Source organism: Chiloscyllium plagiosum, unplaced genomic scaffold (assembly GCF_037043375.1).
Source record: "Chiloscyllium plagiosum isolate Xiang-an unplaced genomic scaffold, Cpla_swu_hap1 HiC_scaffold_9, whole genome shotgun sequence".
NCBI classification, from domain to species: domain Eukaryota; kingdom Metazoa; phylum Chordata; class Chondrichthyes; order Orectolobiformes; family Hemiscylliidae; genus Chiloscyllium; species Chiloscyllium plagiosum.
Genome location: NW_028270147.1, coordinates 101,972,799 through 101,993,133, shown reverse-complemented (window position 1 = coordinate 101,993,133; position 20,335 = coordinate 101,972,799). Strand labels below are relative to the sequence as shown.

Below are 20,335 nucleotides of genomic sequence, written 5' to 3'. Positions count from 1 at the left end.
GAGAGAGGCACACACAGCAGAGATGGGGGAGAGAGAGACACACACAGCAGAGATGGGGGGAGAGAGACACACAGCAGAGATGGGGGGAGAGAGACACACAGCAGGGATGGGGGAGAGAGACACACAGCAGAGATGGGGGGGAGAGAGACACACAGCAGAGATGGGGGAGAGAGAGGCACACACAGCAGAGATGGGGGAGAGACAGGCACACACAGCAGAGATGGGGGAGAGAGAGGCACACAGCAGTGATGGGGGAGAGAGACACACAGCAGAGATGGGGGAGAGAGACACACACAGCAGGGATGGGGGGAGAGAGAGAGGGACACACAGCAGAGATGGGGGGGAGAGGCACACAGCAGGGATGGGGGGAGAGAGAGAGGGACACACAGCAGAGATGGGGGAGAGAGAGGCACACACAGCAGGGATGGGGGGAGAGAGACACACAGCAGGGATGGGGGGGAGAGGCACACAGCAGAGATGGGGGGAGAGAGGCACACAGCAGAGATGGGGGGGAGAGATACACACAGCAGAGATGGGGGGGGAGAGAGGCACACAGCAGAGATGGGGGGAGAGAGAGGCACACAGCAGAGATGCGGGGGAGAGAGAGGCACACACAGCAGAGATGGGGGAGAGGGGCACACAGCAGAGATGGAGGGAGAGAGACACAGCAGAGATGGGGGGGAGAGAGAGGGACACACAGCAGGGATGGGGGGGAGAGGCACACAGCAGAGATGGAGGGAGAGAGACACAGCAGAGATGGGGGGAGAGAGACACACAGCAGAGATGTGGGAGAGAGAGGCACACACAGCAGAGATGGGGGGAGAGAGGCACACACAGCAGAGATGGGGGAGAGAGAGGCACACAGCAGAGATGGGGGAGAGAGAGGCACACAGCAGGGATGGGGGAGAGAGAGGCACACAGCAGAGATGGGGGGAGAGAGGCACACACAGCAGAGATGGGGGAGAGAGAGGCACACACAGCAGAGATGGGGGAGAGAGAGGCACACAGCAGAGATGGGGGAGAGAGAGGCACACAGCAGAGATGGGGGAGAGAGAGACACACAGCAGAGATGGGGGAGAGAGAGGCACACAGCAGAGATGGGGGAGAGAGACACACACAGCAGAGATGGGGGGAGAGAGAGACACACAGCAGAGATGTGGGAGAGAGAGGCACACACAGCAGAGATGGGGGAGAGAGAGGCACACACAGCAGAGATGGGGGAGAGAGAGGCACACAGCAGAGATGGGGGAGAGAGAGGCACACACAGCAGAGATGGGGGAGAGAGAGGCACACACAGCAGAGATGGGGGAGAGAGAGGCACACAGCAGAGATGGGGGAGAGAGAGGCACACAGCAGAGATGGGGGGAGAGAGGCACACACAGCAGAGATGGGGGAGAGAGAGGCACACACAGCAGAGATGGGGGAGAGAGAGGCACACAGCAGAGATGGGGGAGAGAGAGACACACAGCAGAGATGGGGGAGAGAGAGGCACACAGCAGAGATGGGGGAGAGAGACACACACTGCAGAGATGGGGGGAGAGAGAGACACACAGCAGAGATGTGGGAGAGAGAGGCACACACAGCAGAGATGGGGGAGAGAGAGGCACACACAGCAGAGATGGGGGGAGAGAGGCACACACAGCAGAGATGGGGGAGAGAGAGGCACACAGCAGAGATGGGGGAGAGAGAGGCACACACAGCAGAGATGTGGGAGAGAGAGGCACACACAGCAGGGATGGGGGAGAGAGAGGCACACAGCAGAGATGGGGGGAGAGAGGCACACACAGCAGAGATGGGGGAGAGAGAGGCACACACAGCAGAGATGGGGGAGAGAGAGGCACACAGCAGAGATGGGGGAGAGAGACACACACAGCAGAGATGGGGGGAGAGAGAGACACACAGCAGAGATGTGGGAGAGAGAGGCACACACAGCAGAGATGGGGGAGAGAGAGGCACACACAGCAGAGATGGGGGGAGAAGGGCACACACAGCAGAGATGGGGGAGAGAGAGGCACACAGCAGAGATGGGGGAGAGAGAGGCACACACAGCAGAGATGGGGGGAGAGAGACACACAGCAGAGATGGGGGAGAGAGAGGCACACACAGCAGAGATGGGGGAGAGAGAGGCACACAGCAGAGATGGGGGGAGAGAGGCACACAGCAGAGATGGGGGGAGAGAGAGGCACACACAGCAGAGATGGGGGAGAGAGAGGCACACACAGCAGAGATGGGGGAGAGAGAGGCACACAGCAGAGATGGGGGGAGAGAGAGGCACACACAGCAGAGATGGGGGAGAGAGAGGCACACAGCAGAGATGGGGGGAGAGAGAGGCACACAGCAGAGATGGGGGGAGAGAGAGGCACACACAGCAGAGATGGGGGGAGAGAGGCACACACAGCAGAGATGGGGGAGAGAGAGGCACACAGCAGAGATGGGGGGAGAGAGAGGCACACACAGCAGAGATGGGGGAGAGAGAGGCACACACAGCAGAGATGGGGGAAGAGAGAGGCACACACAGCAGAGATGGGGGGGGGAGAGACACATACAGCAGAGATGGGGGGAGAGAGAGGCACACACAGCAGAGATGGGGAGAGAGAGAGGCTCACACAGCAGAGATGGGGGGAGAGAGACACATACAGCAGAGATGGGGGAGAGAGAGACACACACAGCAGAGATGGGGGGGGGAGAGAGGCACACACAGCAGAGATGGGGGGGGGAGAGAGGCACACACAGCAGAGATGGGGGGGGGAGAGAGGCACACACAGCAGAGATGGGGGGAGAGAGACACACAGCAGAGATGGGGGAGAGAGAGGCACACACAGCAGAGATGGGGGAGAGAGGCACACACAGCAGAGATGGGGGAGAGAGAGGCACACACAGCAGAGATGGGGGGAGAGAGAGACACACAGCAGAGATGGGGGAGAGAGAGGCACACACAGCAGTGATGGGGGAGAGAGAGACACACAGCAGAGATGGGGGAGAGAGAGACACACACAGCAGAGATGGGGGAGAGAGAGGCACACAGCAGAGATGGGGGAGAGAGAGGCACACAGCAGAGATGGGGGGTGAGAGAGGCACACACAACAGAGATGGGGGGAGAGAGACACTCACAGCAGAGATGGGGGAGAGAGAGGCACACAGCAGAGATGGGGGGAGAGAGAGGCACACACAACAGAGATGGGGGGAGAGAGACACACAGCAGAGATGGGGGGAGAGAGGCACACACAGCAGAGATGGGGGAGAGAGAGACACACACAGCAGAGATGGGGGGAGAGAGACACACAGCAGAGATGGGGGGAGAGAGACACACAGCAGGGATGGGGGAGAGAGACACACAGCAGAGATGGGGGGGAGAGAGACACACAGCAGAGATGGGGGAGAGAGAGGCACACACAGCAGAGATGGGGGAGAGACAGGCACACACAGCAGAGATGGGGGAGAGAGAGGCACACAGCAGTGATGGGGGAGAGAGACACACAGCAGAGATGGGGGAGAGAGACACACACAGCAGGGATGGGGGGAGAGAGAGAGGGACACACAGCAGAGATGGGGGGGAGAGGCACACAGCAGGGATGGGGGGAGAGAGAGAGGGACACACAGCAGAGATGGGGGAGAGAGAGGCACACACAGCAGGGATGGGGGGAGAGAGACACACAGCAGGGATGGGGGGGAGAGGCACACAGCAGAGATGGGGGGAGAGAGGCACACAGCAGAGATGGGGGGGAGAGATACACACAGCAGAGATGGGGGGGGAGAGAGGCACACAGCAGAGATGGGGGGAGAGAGAGGCACACAGCAGAGATGCGGGGGAGAGAGAGGCACACACAGCAGAGATGGGGGAGAGGGGCACACAGCAGAGATGGAGGGAGAGAGACACAGCAGAGATGGGGGGGAGAGAGAGGGACACACAGCAGGGATGGGGGGGAGAGGCACACAGCAGAGATGGAGGGAGAGAGACACAGCAGAGATGGGGGGAGAGAGACACACAGCAGAGATGTGGGAGAGAGAGGCACACACAGCAGAGATGGGGGGAGAGAGGCACACACAGCAGAGATGGGGGAGAGAGAGGCACACAGCAGAGATGGGGGAGAGAGAGGCACACAGCAGGGATGGGGGAGAGAGAGGCACACAGCAGAGATGGGGGGAGAGAGGCACACACAGCAGAGATGGGGGAGAGAGAGGCACACACAGCAGAGATGGGGGAGAGAGAGGCACACAGCAGAGATGGGGGAGAGAGAGGCACACAGCAGAGATGGGGGAGAGAGAGACACACAGCAGAGATGGGGGAGAGAGAGGCACACAGCAGAGATGGGGGAGAGAGACACACACAGCAGAGATGGGGGGAGAGAGAGACACACAGCAGAGATGTGGGAGAGAGAGGCACACACAGCAGAGATGGGGGAGAGAGAGGCACACAGCAGAGATGGGGGAGAGAGAGGCACACACAGCAGAGATGGGGGAGAGAGAGGCACACACAGCAGAGATGGGGGAGAGAGAGGCACACAGCAGAGATGGGGGAGAGAGAGGCACACAGCAGAGATGGGGGGAGAGAGGCACACACAGCAGAGATGGGGGAGAGAGAGGCACACACAGCAGAGATGGGGGAGAGAGAGGCACACAGCAGAGATGGGGGAGAGAGAGACACACAGCAGAGATGGGGGAGAGAGAGGCACACAGCAGAGATGGGGGAGAGAGACACACACAGCAGAGATGGGGGGAGAGAGAGACACACAGCAGAGATGTGGGAGAGAGAGGCACACACAGCAGAGATGGGGGAGAGAGAGGCACACACAGCAGAGATGGGGGGAGAGAGGCACACACAGCAGAGATGGGGGAGAGAGAGGCACACAGCAGAGATGGGGGAGAGAGAGGCACACACAGCAGAGATGTGGGAGAGAGAGGCACACACAGCAGGGATGGGGGAGAGAGAGGCACACAGCAGAGATGGGGGGAGAGAGGCACACACAGCAGAGATGGGGGAGAGAGAGGCACACACAGCAGAGATGGGGGAGAGAGAGGCACACAGCAGAGATGGGGGAGAGAGACACACACAGCAGAGATGGGGGGAGAGAGAGACACACAGCAGAGATGTGGGAGAGAGAGGCACACACAGCAGAGATGGGGGAGAGAGAGGCACACACAGCAGAGATGGGGGGAGAAGGGCACACACAGCAGAGATGGGGGAGAGAGAGGCACACAGCAGAGATGGGGGAGAGAGAGGCACACACAGCAGAGATGGGGGGAGAGAGACACACAGCAGAGATGGGGGAGAGAGAGGCACACACAGCAGAGATGGGGGAGAGAGAGGCACACAGCAGAGATGGGGGGAGAGAGGCACACACAGCAGAGATGGGGGGAGAGAGGCACACACAGCAGAGATGGGGGAGAGAGAGGCACACAGCAGAGATGGGGGGAGAGAGAGGCACACACAGCAGAGATGGGGGAGAGAGAGGCACACACAGCAGAGATGGGGGAGAGAGAGGCACACAGCAGAGATGGGGGGAGAGAGAGGCACACACAGCAGAGATGGGGGAGAGAGAGGCACACAGCAGAGATGGGGGGAGAGAGAGGCACACAGCAGAGATGGGGGGAGAGAGAGGCACACACAGCAGAGATGGGGGGAGAGAGGCACACACAGCAGAGATGGGGGAGAGAGAGGCACACAGCAGAGATGGGGGGAGAGAGAGGCACACACAGCAGAGATGGGGGAGAGAGAGGCACACACAGCAGAGATGGGGGGAGAGAGGCACACACAGCAGAGATGGGGGAGAGAGAGGCACACACAGCAGAGATGGGGGAGAGAGAGGCACACACAGCAGAGATGGGGGGAGAGAGAGGCACACAGCAGAGATGGGGGGAGAGAGAGGCACACACAGCAGAGATGGGGGAGAGAGAGGCACACAGCAGAGATGGGGGGAGAGAGAGGCACACACAGCAGAGATGGGGGGGAGAGGGGCACACAGCAGAGATGGGGGAGAGAGACACACAGAAGAGATGGGGGGAGAGAGAGGCACACAGCAGAGATGGGGGGGAGAGAGACACACACAGCAGAGATGGGGGAGAGAGACACACAGCAGAGATGGGGGAGAGAGACACACAGCAGAGATGGGGGAGAGAGACACACAGCAGAGATGGGGGGAGAGAGAGGCACACAGCAGAGATGGGGGGGAGAGAGACACACACAGCAGAGATGGGGGAGAGAGACACACAGCAGAGATGGGGGGAGAGAGGCACACACAGCAGAGATGGGGGGAGAGAGAGGCACACAGCAGAGATGGGGGGGAGAGAGACACACACAGCAGAGATGGGGGAGAGAGACACACAGCAGAGATGGGGGAGAGAGACACACACAGCAGAGATGGGGTAGAGAGACACACAGCAGAGATGGGGGGAGAGAGAGGGGCACACACAGCAGAGATGGGGGAGAGAGAGGCACACACAGCAGAAATGGGGGAGAGAGAGGGGCACACAGCAGAGATGGGGGGGAGAGAGACACACACAGCAGAGATGGGGGGAGAGAGAGAGGCACACACAGCAGAGATGGGGGAGAGAGAGGGACACAGCAGAGATGGGGGGAGAGAGAGGGGCACACACAGCAGAGATGGGGGAGAGAGAGGCACACAGCAGAGATGGGGGGAGAGAGGCACACAGCAGAGATGGGGGAGGGAGAGACACACACAGCAGAGATGGGGGGAGAGAGAGAGGCACACACAGCAGAGATGGGGGAGAGAGAGGGACACAGCAGAGATGGGGGGAGAGAGAGGGGCACACACAGCAGAGATGGGGGAGAGAGAGACACACACAGCAGAAATGGGGGAGAGAGAGGGGCACACAGCAGAGATGGGGGAGAGAGAGGGACACAGCAGAGATGGGGGGAGAGAGAGGGGCACACACAGCAGAGATGGGGGAGAGAGAGACACACACAGCAGAAATGGGGGAGAGAGAGGGGCACACAGCAGAGATGGGGGAGAGAGAGGCACACACAGCAGAGATGGGGGGAGAGAGGCACACACAGCAGAGATGGGGGGAGAGAGACACAGCAGAGATGGGGGAGAGAGAGACACACAGCAGAGATGGGGGAGAGACACACACAGCAGAGATGGGGGAGAGAGAGAGGCACACAGCAGAGATGGGGGAGAGAGAGGCACACACAGCAGAGATGGGGGGAGAGAGAGGGACACAGCAGAAATGGGGGAGAGAGAGAGGCTCACACAGCAGAGATGGGGGGAGAGAGACACACAGCAGAGATGGGGGAGAGAGAGGCACACACAGCAGAGATGGGGGAGAGAGAGGCACACAGCAGGGATGGGGGGGAGAGAGACACACAGCAGAGATGGGGGGAGAGAGAGGCACACACAGCAGAGATGGGGGGAGAAAGAGGGACACACAGCAGAGATGGGGGAGAGAGAGGCACGCACAGCAGAGATGGGGGGGAGAGAGGCACACACAGCAGAGATGGGGGGGAGAGAGGCACACAGCAGAGATGGGGGGGAGAGAGGCACACACAGCAGAGATGGGGGGGAGTGAGGCACACAGCAGAGATGGGGGGGAGAGAGGCACACACAGCAGAGATGGGGGGGGAGGGAGGCACGCACAGCAGAGATGGGGGGGAGAGAGGCACACAGCAGAGATGGGGGGGGAGAGAGGCACGCACAGCAGAGATGGGGGAGAGAGAGAGGGACACAGCAGAAATGGGGGAGAGAGAGAGGCACACAGCAGAGATGGGGGGAGAGAGACACACAGCAGGGATGGGGGGGAGAGAGAGGCACACACAGCAGAGATGGGGGGAGAGAGATACACACAGCAGAGATGGGGGGAGAGAGATACACACAGCAGAGATGGGGGGGGAGAGGCACACAGCAGAGATGGGGGGAGAGAGAGGCACACACAGCAGAGATGGGGGGGGAGAGAGGCACACACAGCAGAGATGGGGGGGGGAGAGAGGCACACAGCAGAGATGGGGGCGAGAGAGACACACACAGCAGAGATGGGGGGAGAGAGAGACACACAGCAGAGATGGGGGGAGAGAGATACACACAGCAGAGATGGGGGGTAGAGAGAGACACACAGCAGAGATGGGGGGAGAGAGAGACACACAGCAGAGATGGGGGGAGAGAGAGGCACACACAGCAGAGATGGGGGGAGAAAGAGGGACACACAGCAGAGATGGGGGAGAGAGAGGCACGCACAGCAGAGATGGGGGGGAGAGAGGCACACACAGCAGAGATGGGGGGGAGAGAGGCACACAGCAGAGATGGGGGGGAGAGAGGCACACACAGCAGAGATGGGGGGGAGTGAGGCACACAGCAGAGATGGGGGGGAGAGAGGCACACACAGCAGAGATGGGGGGGGAGGGAGGCACGCACAGCAGAGATGGGGGGGAGAGAGGCACACAGCAGAGATGGGGGGGGAGAGAGGCACGCACAGCAGAGATGGGGGAGAGAGAGAGGGACACAGCAGAAATGGGGGAGAGAGAGAGGCACACAGCAGAGATGGGGGGAGAGAGACACACAGCAGGGATGGGGGGGAGAGAGAGGCACACACAGCAGAGATGGGGGGAGAGAGATACACACAGCAGAGATGGGGGGAGAGAGATACACACAGCAGAGATGGGGGGGGAGAGGCACACAGCAGAGATGGGGGGAGAGAGAGGCACACACAGCAGAGATGGGGGGGGAGAGAGGCACACAGCAGAGATGGGGGGGGGAGAGAGGCACACAGCAGAGATGGGGGCGAGAGAGACACACACAGCAGAGATGGGGGGAGAGAGAGACACACAGCAGAGATGGGGGGAGAGAGATACACACAGCAGAGATGGGGGGTAGAGAGAGACACACAGCAGAGATGGGGGGAGAGAGAGACACACAGCAGAGATGAGGGAGAGAGGCACACAGCAGAGATGGGGGGAGAGAGAGGCACACACAGCAGAGATGGGGGGAGAGAGAGGCACACACAGCAGAGATGGGGGGGGAGAGAGGCACACAGCAGAGATGGGGGCGAGAGAGACACACACAGCAGAGATGGGGGGAGAGAGATACACAGCAGAGATGGGGGGTAGAGAGAGACACACAGCAGAGATGGGGGAGAGAGAGACACACACAGCAGAGATGGGGGGAGAGAGATACACACAGCAGAGATGGGGGGTAGAGAGAGACACACAGCAGAGATGAGGGAGAGAGGCACACACAGCAGAGATGGGGGAGAGAGATACACACAGCAGAGATGGGGGAGAGAGAGACACACACAGCAGAGATGGGGGGAGAGAGATACACACAGCAGAGATGGGGGGGAGAGAGAGGCACAGCAGAGATGGGGGAGAGAGAGACACACACAGCAGAGATGGGGGGGAGAGAGACACACACAGCAGAGATGGGGGGAGAGAGATACACACAGCAGAGATGGGGGGAGAGTGAGGCACACAGCAGAGATGGGGGGAGAGAGATACACACAGCAGAGATGGGGGGGGGAGAGGCACACACAGCAGAGATGGGGGGGGAGAGAGGCACACACAGCAGAGATGGGGGGGGGAGAGGCACACAGCAGAGATGGGGGGAGAGAGAGGCACACACAGCAGAGATGGGGGGAGAGAGAGGCACACACAGCAGAGATGGGGGGAGAGAGAGGCACACACAGCAGAGATGGGGGCGAGAGAGACACACACAGCAGAGATGAGGGAGAGAGGCACACAGCAGAGATGAGGGAGAGAGGCACACAGCAGAGATGGGGGGAGAGAGACACACAGCAGGGATGGGGGAGAGAGAGGCACACAGCAGAGATGGGGGAGAGAGAGGCACACAGCAGGGATGGGGGGGAGAGAGACACACACAGCAGAGATGGGGGAGAGAGAGGCACACAGCAGAGATGGGGGAGAGAGAGGCACACAGCAGGGATGGGGGGGAGAGAGACACACACAGCAGAGATGGGGGAGAGAGAGGCACACAGCAGAGATGGGGGGAGAGAGACGCACAGCAGAGATGGGGGAGAGAGAGACACACAGCAGAGATGGGGGGGGGAGAGAGGCACACAGCAGAGATGGGGGGGAGAGAGACACACACAGCAGAGATGGGGGGAGAGAGACGCACAGCAGAGATGGGGGAGAGAGAGACACACAGCAGAGATGGGGGGGGGAGAGAGGCACACAGCAGAGATGGGGGGGAGAGAGACACACACAGCAGAGATGGGGGGAGAGAGAGGCACACAGCAGAGATGGGGGGGAGAGAGGCACACACAGCAGGGTTGGGGGGAGAGAGACACACACAGCAGAGATGGGGGGGAGAGAGGCACACAGCAGAGATGGGGGGGAGAGAGGCACACAGCAGAGATGGGGGGGGAGAGAGGCACACAGCAGAGATGGGGGGGGAGAGAGGCACACAGCAGAGATGGGGGGGAGAGAGGCACACACAGCAGAGATGGGGGGGGAGAGAGGCACACAGCAGAGATGGGGGGGGAGAGAGGCACACAGCAGAGATGGGGGGGAGAGAGGCACACAGCAGAGATGGTGGGGAGAGAGGCACACAGCAGAGATGGGGGGGAGAGAGGCACACAGCAGAGATGGGGGGGAGAGAGGCACACAGCAGAGATGGGGGGTAGAGAGGCACACACAGCAGAGATGGGGGGAGAGAGAGGCACACAGCAGAGATGGGGGGGGGAGAGAGGCACGCACAGCAGAGATGGGGGGGAGAGAGGCACGCACAGCAGAGATGGGGGGGGAGAGAGGCACGCACAGCAGAGATGGGGGGTAAAGAGGCACACAGCAGAGATGGGGGGGAGAGAGGCACACAGCAGAGATGGGGGGGGAGAGAGGCACGCACAGCAGAGATGGGGGGGAGAGAGGCACACAGCAGAGATGGGGGGGAGAGAGGCACACAGCAGAGATGGGGGGGGAGAGAGGCACACAGCAGAGATGGGGGGGAGAGAGGCACACAGCAGAGATGGGGGGGAGAGAGGCACACACAGCAGAGATGGGGGGGAGGGAGGCACACACAGCAGAGATGGGGGGGGAGAGAGGCACGCACAGCAGAGATTGGGGGGAGAGAGGCACACAGCAGAGATGGGGGGGGAGAGAGGCACGCACAGCAGAGATGGGGGAGAGAGAGAGGCACACACAGCAGAGATGGGGGAGAGAGAGAGGGACACAGCAGAAATGGGGGGGGAGAGAGGCACGCACAGCAGAGATGGGGGAGAGAGAGAGGCACACACAGCAGAGATGGGGGAGAGAGAGAGGGACACAGCAGAAATGGGGGAGAGAGAGAGGCACACACAGCAGAGATGGGGGAGAGAGAGAGGCACACAGCAGAGATGTGGGAGAGAGAGGGACACAGCAGAGATTGGGGGAGAGTGAGGCACACAGCAGAAATGGGGGAGAGAGAGAGGCTCACACAGCACAGATGGGGGGAGAGAGACACATACAGCAGAGATGGGGGAGAGAGAGGCACGCACAGCAGAGATGGGGGAGAGAGAGAGGCACACAGCAGGGATGGGGGGAGAGAGACACACAGCAGGGATGGGGGGGAGAGAGAGGGACACAGCAGAAATGGGGGAGAGAGAGAGGCACACACAGCAGAGATGGGGGAGAGAGAGGGGCACACAGCAGAGATGGGGGAGAGAGAGGGACATAGCAGAAATGGGGGAGAGAGAGAGGCACACAGCAGAGATGGGGGAGAGAGAGAGGCACACAGCAGAGATGTGGGAGAGAGAGGGACACAGCAGAAATGGGGGAGAGAGAGAGGCACACACAGCACAGATGGGGGGAGAGAGACACACACAGCAGAGATGGGGAGAGAGGCACACACAGCAGAGATGGGGGGAGAGAGAGACAGACGCAGCAGAGATGGGGGGAGAGAGAGGCACACAGCAGAAATGGGGGAGAGAGAGAGGCTCACACAGCACAGATGGGGGGAGAGAGACACATACAGCAGAGATGGGGGAGAGAGAGGCACGCACAGCAGAGATGGGGGAGAGAGAGAGGCACACAGCAGAGATGGGGGAGAGAGGGACACAGCAGAAATGGGGGAGAGAGAGAGGCACACACAGCACAGATGGGGGGAGAGAGACGCACACAGCAGAGATGGGGGAGAGAGAGACACACACAGCAGAGATGGGGGGGGGGAGTGAGGCACACAGTAGGGAAGGGGGGAGAGGGGCACACACAGTAGGGATGGGGGGTGAGAGGCACACACAGCAGAGATAGGGGGGAGAGAGACACACAGCAGAGATGGGGGAGAGAGAGGCACACACAGCAGAGATGGGGGGAGAGAGAGGCACACACAGCAGAGATGGGGGGGAGAGAGGCACACAGCAGAGATGGGGGGGGAGAGAGGGACACACAGCAGAGATGGGGGGGAGAGAGGGACACAGCAGAAATGGGGGAGAGAGAGAGGCACACACAGCAGAGATGGGGGAGAGAGAGGCACGCACAGCAGAGATGGGGGAGAGAGAGAGGCACACAGCGGAGATGGGGGAGAGAGAGGGACATAGCAGAAATGGGGGAGAGAGAGAGGCACACACAGCAGAGATGGGGGAGAGAGAGGCACACAGCAGAGATGGGGGGGGAGAGAGGGACACAGCAGAAATGGGGGAGAGAGAGAGGCACACACAGCAGAGATGGGGGAGAGAGAGGCACGCACAGCAGAGATGGGGGAGAGAGAGAGACACACAGCAGAGATGGGGGAGAGAGAGGGACATAGCAGAAATGGGGGAGAGAGAGAGGCACACACAGCAGAGATGGGGGAGAGAGAGAGGCACACAGCAGAGATGGGGGGGGAGAGAGGCATACAGCAGAGATGGGGGGAGAGAAACACACACAGCAGAGATGGGGGGAGAGAGAGGCACACACAGCAGAGATGGGGGGGGAGAGAGGCACGCACAGCAGAGATGGGGGGGAGAGAGGCACACAGCAGAGATGGGGGGGAGAGAGGCACGCACAGCAGAGATGGGGGAGAGAGAGAGGCACACACAGCAGAGATGGGGAGAGAGAGAGACACACAGCAGAAATGGGGGAGAGAGAGAGGCACACAGCAGAGATGGGGGGAGAGAGACACACAGCAGGGATGGGGGGGAGAGAGAGGGACACAGCAGAAATGGGGGAGAGAGAGAGGCGCACACAGCAGAGATGGGGGGAGAGAGAGACACACAGCAGAGATGGGGGGAGAGAGATACACACAGCAGAGATGGGGGGGTGGAGAGGCACACAGCAGAGATGGGGGGAGAGAGAGGCACACAGCAGAGATGGGGGGAGAGAGAGGCACACACAGCAGAGATGGGGGAGAGAGATACACACAGCAGAGATGGGGGAGAGAGACACACACAGCAGAGATGGGGGGAGAGAGAGAGACACACAGCAGAGATGGGGGGGAGAGAGAGACACACAGCAGAGATGGGGGTAGAGAGAGATACACAGCAGAGATGGGGGGAGAGAGAGACACACAGCAGAGATGGGGGGAGAGAGATACACACAGCAGAGATGGGGGGAGAGAGACACACACAGCAGGGATGGGGGAGAGAGAGGCACACAGCAGAGATGAGGGAGAGAGGCACACAGCAGAGATGGGGGAGAGAGAGGCACACACAGCAGAGATGGGGGGGAGAGGGGCACACACAGCAGAGATTGGGGAGAGGGGCACACACAGCAGAGATGGGGAAAGAGAGAGGCTCACACAGCAGAGATGAGGGAGAGAGGCACACAGCAGAGATGGGGAAGAGAGGCACACACAGCAGAGATGGGGGGGAGAGGGGCACACACAGCAGAGCTTGGGGAGAGGGGCACACACAGCAGAGATGGGGGAGAGAGACACACACAGCAGAGATGGGGGGAGAGAGAGACACACAGCAGAGATGTGGGAGTGGGGCACACACAACAGAGATGGGGGGAGAGAGAGACACACAACAGAGATGGGGGGGAGAGGGACACACACAGCAGAGATTGGGGAGAGGGGCACACACAGCAGAGATGGGGAAAGAGAGAGGCTCACACAGCAGAGATGGGGGAGAGAGGGAGACACACACAGCAGAGATGGGGGGAGAGGGACACACACACAGCAGAGATGGGGGGGGGAGGTTGGGAAAGAGAGATACACAGCAAGGAAAACAGAGAGAGAGACTGCACAGAGGAGAGATAGAGACAGGAAGAAGACATATCAAGACAGCAGAGATGAGGGGGAGAAAGAGAGAGAGAGAGAGCGCACTGGGGAAAGAAAAAGAAGAGAGATACAGAGACAGCAGACATGAGAGTGAAAGAGAGCTGAGACATGGCCAAAATGAAAGACAGCAGAAAAGAGGGAGAGAGATTAAAAAAAAAGACAGGAAGAGTCAGATACAAAAACAGCAGAGATGAGGGACAGAGAGATAGTTGAGATGGGGCAAGAAAGAAAGATAGCAAAGTGGTGCAGAAATTGCAGGGAGAAAGCTGGGTGGGAGGGTGAGGTGTAAGGAGGATGCAGAGATGTCTCAGTGTGTTTTAGACAGGCTGAGTGAATAGGAAAATGCATGTCATCTCCTGGAGATTGTGAACAGTACTAAAATAGGTTAACAGCGGTGCACATTTATAAAGAAACAAGTCACAGATTCAAGGTAGCACATTGTACTTTCCCTACTGTCTCCAGCTGTTTTAGGGCTTTTTCCAGATGGGAATACACCAATCTTTTAAAGGCTACAGCAACTCCGGGAACAGACTTTGGGACCTTCAGGTACATTGATAATATTCTGCTTTGTTCCTGGCTATCCTGATGAACTGCCTGTATGTCCACTTGTACATTCACATCAGGCATTGGAAAGCCTGAGGTATTGGGGATGCACTGGTGCCGTGGAAATGTCAGTGGACTCATAATCCAAAACGCCAGAATATTACTCTGAGGACATGGCTTCAAATCCCAGCATAGCAGATGATGAAACTTGAATTTGATTAAAAGTCTCGATTAAAAGCTAGCCCAGTGGTGATTGACTGCCATAATGCCCCATTTGGTTCACTCATTCCTTTTGGGGGGGGGGATATGTTTGACTCCTCACTCACAGCAATGTGATTGATTCTAGGGACAGGCAATAAATGCTGGCTTAGCCATTAACACCCACATCCCGTTATTGAAACTGTTTTTCTTAAAATAAACTCAAGTGCAAAGGGTTAAATGTTAATATGCAGGATGCCTTCAATATCAATTAAAGGCAAAATCCCAGCCTGTTTCACCTCAGGATATGTCAGCATTGTTTGTCTGTCTCCCTCCATCGGTCCCAGAGGTCCTTTATCTGAATTATTTCAATCTGTTTACTACTGTTTTTTTCTATCTCTCTCCCCTTCTGTTTCTTTCCCCAGTCTTTCTCCTTGTATTCTCCAGCCCTCCCTCTCTATCTCTCCCTCTTCTTCTCTCTCTCTGTCTCTCCATGTCTTTCTCTCTCTCTCTGTGTTTCTGTCTCTCTTTCTCTCTCCCTTTTTCTCTATCTGTCTCTCTCCGTCTCTGTTTCTCTCTCTCTCTCAATGAAAAGTTGGTTTCGCGCATTATTTGCATCGACCAGCAGTCAAAACACAGTGTGTTTGCTTCAGATTCTTGCTATTCCCCAAATCAGGTAGTGAGCTGTGATTGGAGGCTGATTGAACGATGAGAGATCAGTCTGGTTTAACCACTCTCCAAGAAAGTTTGTTTTGGCGAACAGCTGCAGCAAGTCAGGGTCAAGGAATGTACTGAATAAATTCTACAAATATGGAAAAGAATAGTGTGTATCGCAATTCACAGTTCTCTGCCTCGAGTCTGTCAGATGCTGGGTGACCACTGACAAAATTGTTGCGGTACAGGCTGACAAGATACAGGTTAACGATTGAGACAATACAGGCGAGACAAGATGCAGGCTGATCACTGACAGGATACGGACCCTGACAAGACACCCACAACCTGGCTTTGTCTGTCAGATTACAGGCTGACAACCCAACCCCACAGCCTGAGTCTGCCTGACAAGATACAGGCTTATACTCTCCATCACACTCACTCTCCTTCACAGTCAGTCATGCTGTCTCTCTCTCACTCTCCCGCACTCTCTTTATCTCTCACTCTCTTTTCTCACTCACTCATGCACTCTCTCAAAAAAAGCTCTTTAGCTCACACTCTGACATTCTCCATTATATTCTCATTCTTTTACACACACTGTTGCACAAAGTTACTCTCTCATACACTCCCTCCCACCCACCCACACACTCACACATAATTTACACACACTCTGTCATATAAACAGATTCCCTCTCACACAACACTCTTCTCTCACACTCACTCACACACCCCCCACCCAATAACTGATGTGCAATGGCTTTCTCAAAATCTCTCCCTCAGATTCTATCTCATGAGCACTCACAAACACTCTGTATCAGATGCTCACATTGTAACCTCAAACACTTGCACAACCTCCTGCTCTCTCTGACACACACACACACCCACATCTTCACCATTATGTTTACTCTCTTTCACACATGCTTCCCCACTCACCCTCTCTCAGGCACAAATCCTCTCTCACATGTTTTGACAGTGTAACTCTCCCTCAGTGCTGACCCAACCACAGTGCAGCACTCCCTCAGTACTGACCCAACCACAGTGCAGCACTCCCTCAGTACTGACCCAACGACAGTTCAGCACTCCCTCAGTACTGACTCTCTGAAAGTGAGGCACTCCCTCAGAACTGACCCTCTGACAGTGCAGCAATCCATTAGCACTGACCGTCTGAAAGTGCAGCACTCCCTCAGCACTGATCCTCTGACAGTGCAGCACTCCCTCAGAACTGACACTCTGACAGTGCAGCACTCCCTCAGAACTGACCCTTTGACAGTGCAGCACTCCCTCAGTACTGACCCTCTGACAGGGCGGCACTCCCTCAGTACTGACCCTCCGACAGTGCAGCACTCCCTCAGAACTGACACTCTGACAGTGCAGCACTCCCTCAGAACTGACTCTCTGACAGTGCAGCACTCCCTCAGTACTGACCCTCCGACAGTGCAGCACTCCCTCAGCACTGACCCTCTGACAGTGCAACACTCCCTCAGCACTGACCCTCTGACAGTGCAACACTCCCTCAGAACTGACTCTCTGACAGTGCAGCACTCCCTCAGTACTGACCCTCTGACAGTGCAGCACTCCCTCAGTACTGACCCTCTGACAGTGCAACACTCCCTCAGTACTGACTCTCCGACAGTGCAGCACTCCCTCAGAACTGACCCTCTGACAGTGCAGCACTCCCTCAGTACTGACCCTCCGACAGTGCAGCACTCCCTCAGCACTGACTCTCTGACAGTGCGGCACTCCCTCAGAACTGACCCTCTGACAGTGCAGCACTCCCTCAGTACTGACCCTCGGATAGTGCAGCACTCCCTCAGCACTGACCCTCTGACCGTACGGCACTCCCTCAGTACTGACCCTCTGACAGGGCGGCACTCCCTCAGTACTGACCCTCCGACAGTGCAGCACTCCCTCAGAACTGACACTCTGACAGTGCAGCACTCCCTCAGTACTGACCCTCCGACAGTGCAGCACTCCCTCAGCACTGACCCTCTGACAGTGCAACACTCCCTCAGCACTGACCCTCTGACAGTGCAACACTCCCTCAGAACTGACTCTCTGACAGTGCAGCACTCCCTCAGAACTGACCCTCTGACAGTGCAGCACTCCCTCAACACCGACCCTCTGACAGTGCAGCACTCCCTTAGTACTGACCCTCTGACAGTGCAACACTCCCTCAGAACTGACCCTCTGATAGTGCAGCACTCCTTCAGTACTGATCCTCTGATAGTGCAGCACTCACTCAGTACTGACCCTCTGACAGTGCAGCACTCCCTCAGCACTGACCCTCTGACAGTGCAGCACTCCCTCAACACCGACCCTCTGACAGTGCAGCACTCCCTTAGTACTGACCCTCTGACAGTGCAACACTCCCTCAGAACTGACCCTCTGATAGTGCAGCACTCCTTCAGTACTGATCCTCTGATAGTGCAGCACTCCCTCAGTACTGACCCTCTGACAGTGCAGCACTCCCTCAACACCGACCCTCTGACAGTGCAGCACTCCATTAGTACTGACCCTCTGACAGTGCAACACTCCCTTAGTACTGACCCTCTGATAGTGCAGCACTCCTTCAGTATTGATCCTCTGATAGTGCAGCACTCCCTCAGTACTGACCCTCTGACAGTGCAGCACTCCCTTAGTACTGACCCTCTGATAGTGCAGCACTCCTTCAGTACTGACCCTCTGATAGTGCAGCACTCCTTCAGTACTGACCCTCTGACAGTGCAGCGCTCCCTCAGTACTGATCCTATAATAATACAGCATTCCCTCCATACTGAACCTCCAATAGTACAGCACGCTCTCAGCTCTGACCCTCCAATGGTTCAGCGTTCCCTCTGTACTAACCCTTGATATTGACAGTAGCAGTGATGAAGAGCGATTAGACATGGGCATGTCTTCCTCAGAACAGAGGAGATTGAGAGGGGACTTGATTGAGATGTACAAAACTATGAAGGATGGAGGATATATATGAAGAAACGTTTCCCTTTGATTACAGTGATAATGTCCAGGCTGCCCAATGTATTGAGGATCCCTTCCCCTCAGTCCCAGTCTCTCTCAGTGTTTGTTGTATCTCTGTCTCACTGACCACGACCACCTGAGCTGGTTTCACAAACCAGATCTCAACACTTTCATCAAATTACTCCATCACCAGTCATCCTGCCTCAGTGATCCTCCATTTCCTGTACCTGTGTCTCCACGTGGAGAGGGACCTATTCAATCTGCACCTTTTGCACCCAACTGCACATAATGCCCCAACTTAGCTCTTACAGGCCCCAACCACCCTCAGGTTCATAACACATCCCCACCCTCATGGTTCAGTCACTCGTCCCACCCTGGGATTCAGTCACCCCCTCACCATCCCAGGTTCAGTCACTCTCCCCTACCCCCTCTCCCCCACCCCAGGTTCAGTTACTTTCCCCTTCTCCCCATGTCCAGTTATCTCATTCCTGACCACCCATCTCCTCCAATCATCGCTGCTTTCAAAAATCACCTTCCCTTCACTGGAATGTCCACCCAGCTCCAAATGCCAGTCAATGCGTTGTCATCTCCCACATCATGGTTAGTTACATTGATTGTAACGAGATCAGCCTCATAAAGTATGAGTCCTCTGATTGGGGCTGCGAGCCTAGTCCAAACAGAGCCCTGGCTGACATCCTGTTCACTCTGAGAGCTGGGTCAATGTTGAGGGACTCTCCATGTTTAAATAAAGTGTGACTTGGTGACAGGATACCAGCCTCTGTGGAGTTATTTCAATCGTCCTCTCTCCAGTGTGTCTTTCCCTCAACCCTTCCATCCTCTCTCCTCCTTTAGACCATCCTCACCTTTTCTCTGTTGAAGTCTGAATATCGCTTCTATCATTTCTCTGGCTCCAGTGTCAGTACTTGTCTGACTTACCTTCCCTCGATCTCTTCAGATGACTTTTCTTTCCTATCTGCAAAGAAACACGGGTAAAGTTAGCTGTTGCTGCTTAGCTTGCAGTTTTGTCCTGTTTCTAAATCCCTGTAGATTTCCATCCCTTTCATAACTCTGGAATCTCCTCCCACCCCATAGGCTTCAGGATTTCTGCCCCTTTCATTCTGGCCTCCCGGGCCTGTCCGTTGTAACCCTTTCGGCAGGTTGGTCACTCAGAGCCTCTGAAGCACTCACCTCTGTCATTTCCTCCCTCCTCCTGACCCCCTCTTTACCTCAATGTGCTTCTTTAAGGTGTACCAACCTATTTCAACTAGCGTGTGCTCATCGCTTTGATGGTGTCAAATTTAAATATGTTCCCATGAGGCACTTTGTGATATTACACTGGAAAGGTGCCACATGAATGCAAGTTGCCTCACTCTGCCATCCTGTTGCTATTTTCTTCATTTAATCCTTAAAGCTATTTCTCACTATTCCTGGCCTCATCAACTGTCTGGAAACAATTTAAAACATTTCCGTCATTTACTTGGCAATTATTGTAAATATCTATTTAGGAACACAGTGATCAGTGGGAATATTGTCTTCATTTACCTTTCAGAATGTCTCATATCTTGCTACGCTTTGGCTTTGTAGCTTATCTTGATGTCTCCTATTAGTTTTCTCTCTCTGTCTCTTTCTTTTTGTCTTTCGGTATAGGGTGCAGGAAATCCCCTGCTTTCTGTAGAGTCCCTTGTGACTCACTGCAATGGGCCCTCAGCCAGAAACTCCATCTGGGTTCATTGCCAGGAATTAACTCCACTGACACACCCCAAAACCCTGTACACACCTCGTGATGTGACATTGCACACAGTTTAAGCACAGCACGCAGGCACCTTCTGAGTGGGAACAGGGAGCAA

The 20,335-nt window shown here is 56.9% G+C and overlaps 1 long non-coding RNA gene across 4 annotated transcripts in view; it reads left to right on the top strand.

Moving 5' to 3' along the window:
- The window catches only part of LOC148149216 (uncharacterized), a 66,652-nt gene that overhangs the window by 34,339 nt on the left and 11,978 nt on the right, over positions 1 to 20,335 (top strand). For 3 of the 4 annotated variants that reach the window (XR_015758229.1, XR_015758228.1, XR_015758230.1), the window contains exon 3: positions 14,601 to 14,684. The exons of the other annotated variant lie outside the window; for it this stretch is intronic. This is a non-coding gene — a long non-coding RNA (uncharacterized LOC148149216). The remainder of the gene's footprint in view (positions 1 to 14,600; positions 14,685 to 20,335) is intronic. 4 annotated transcript variants of the gene reach the window in all.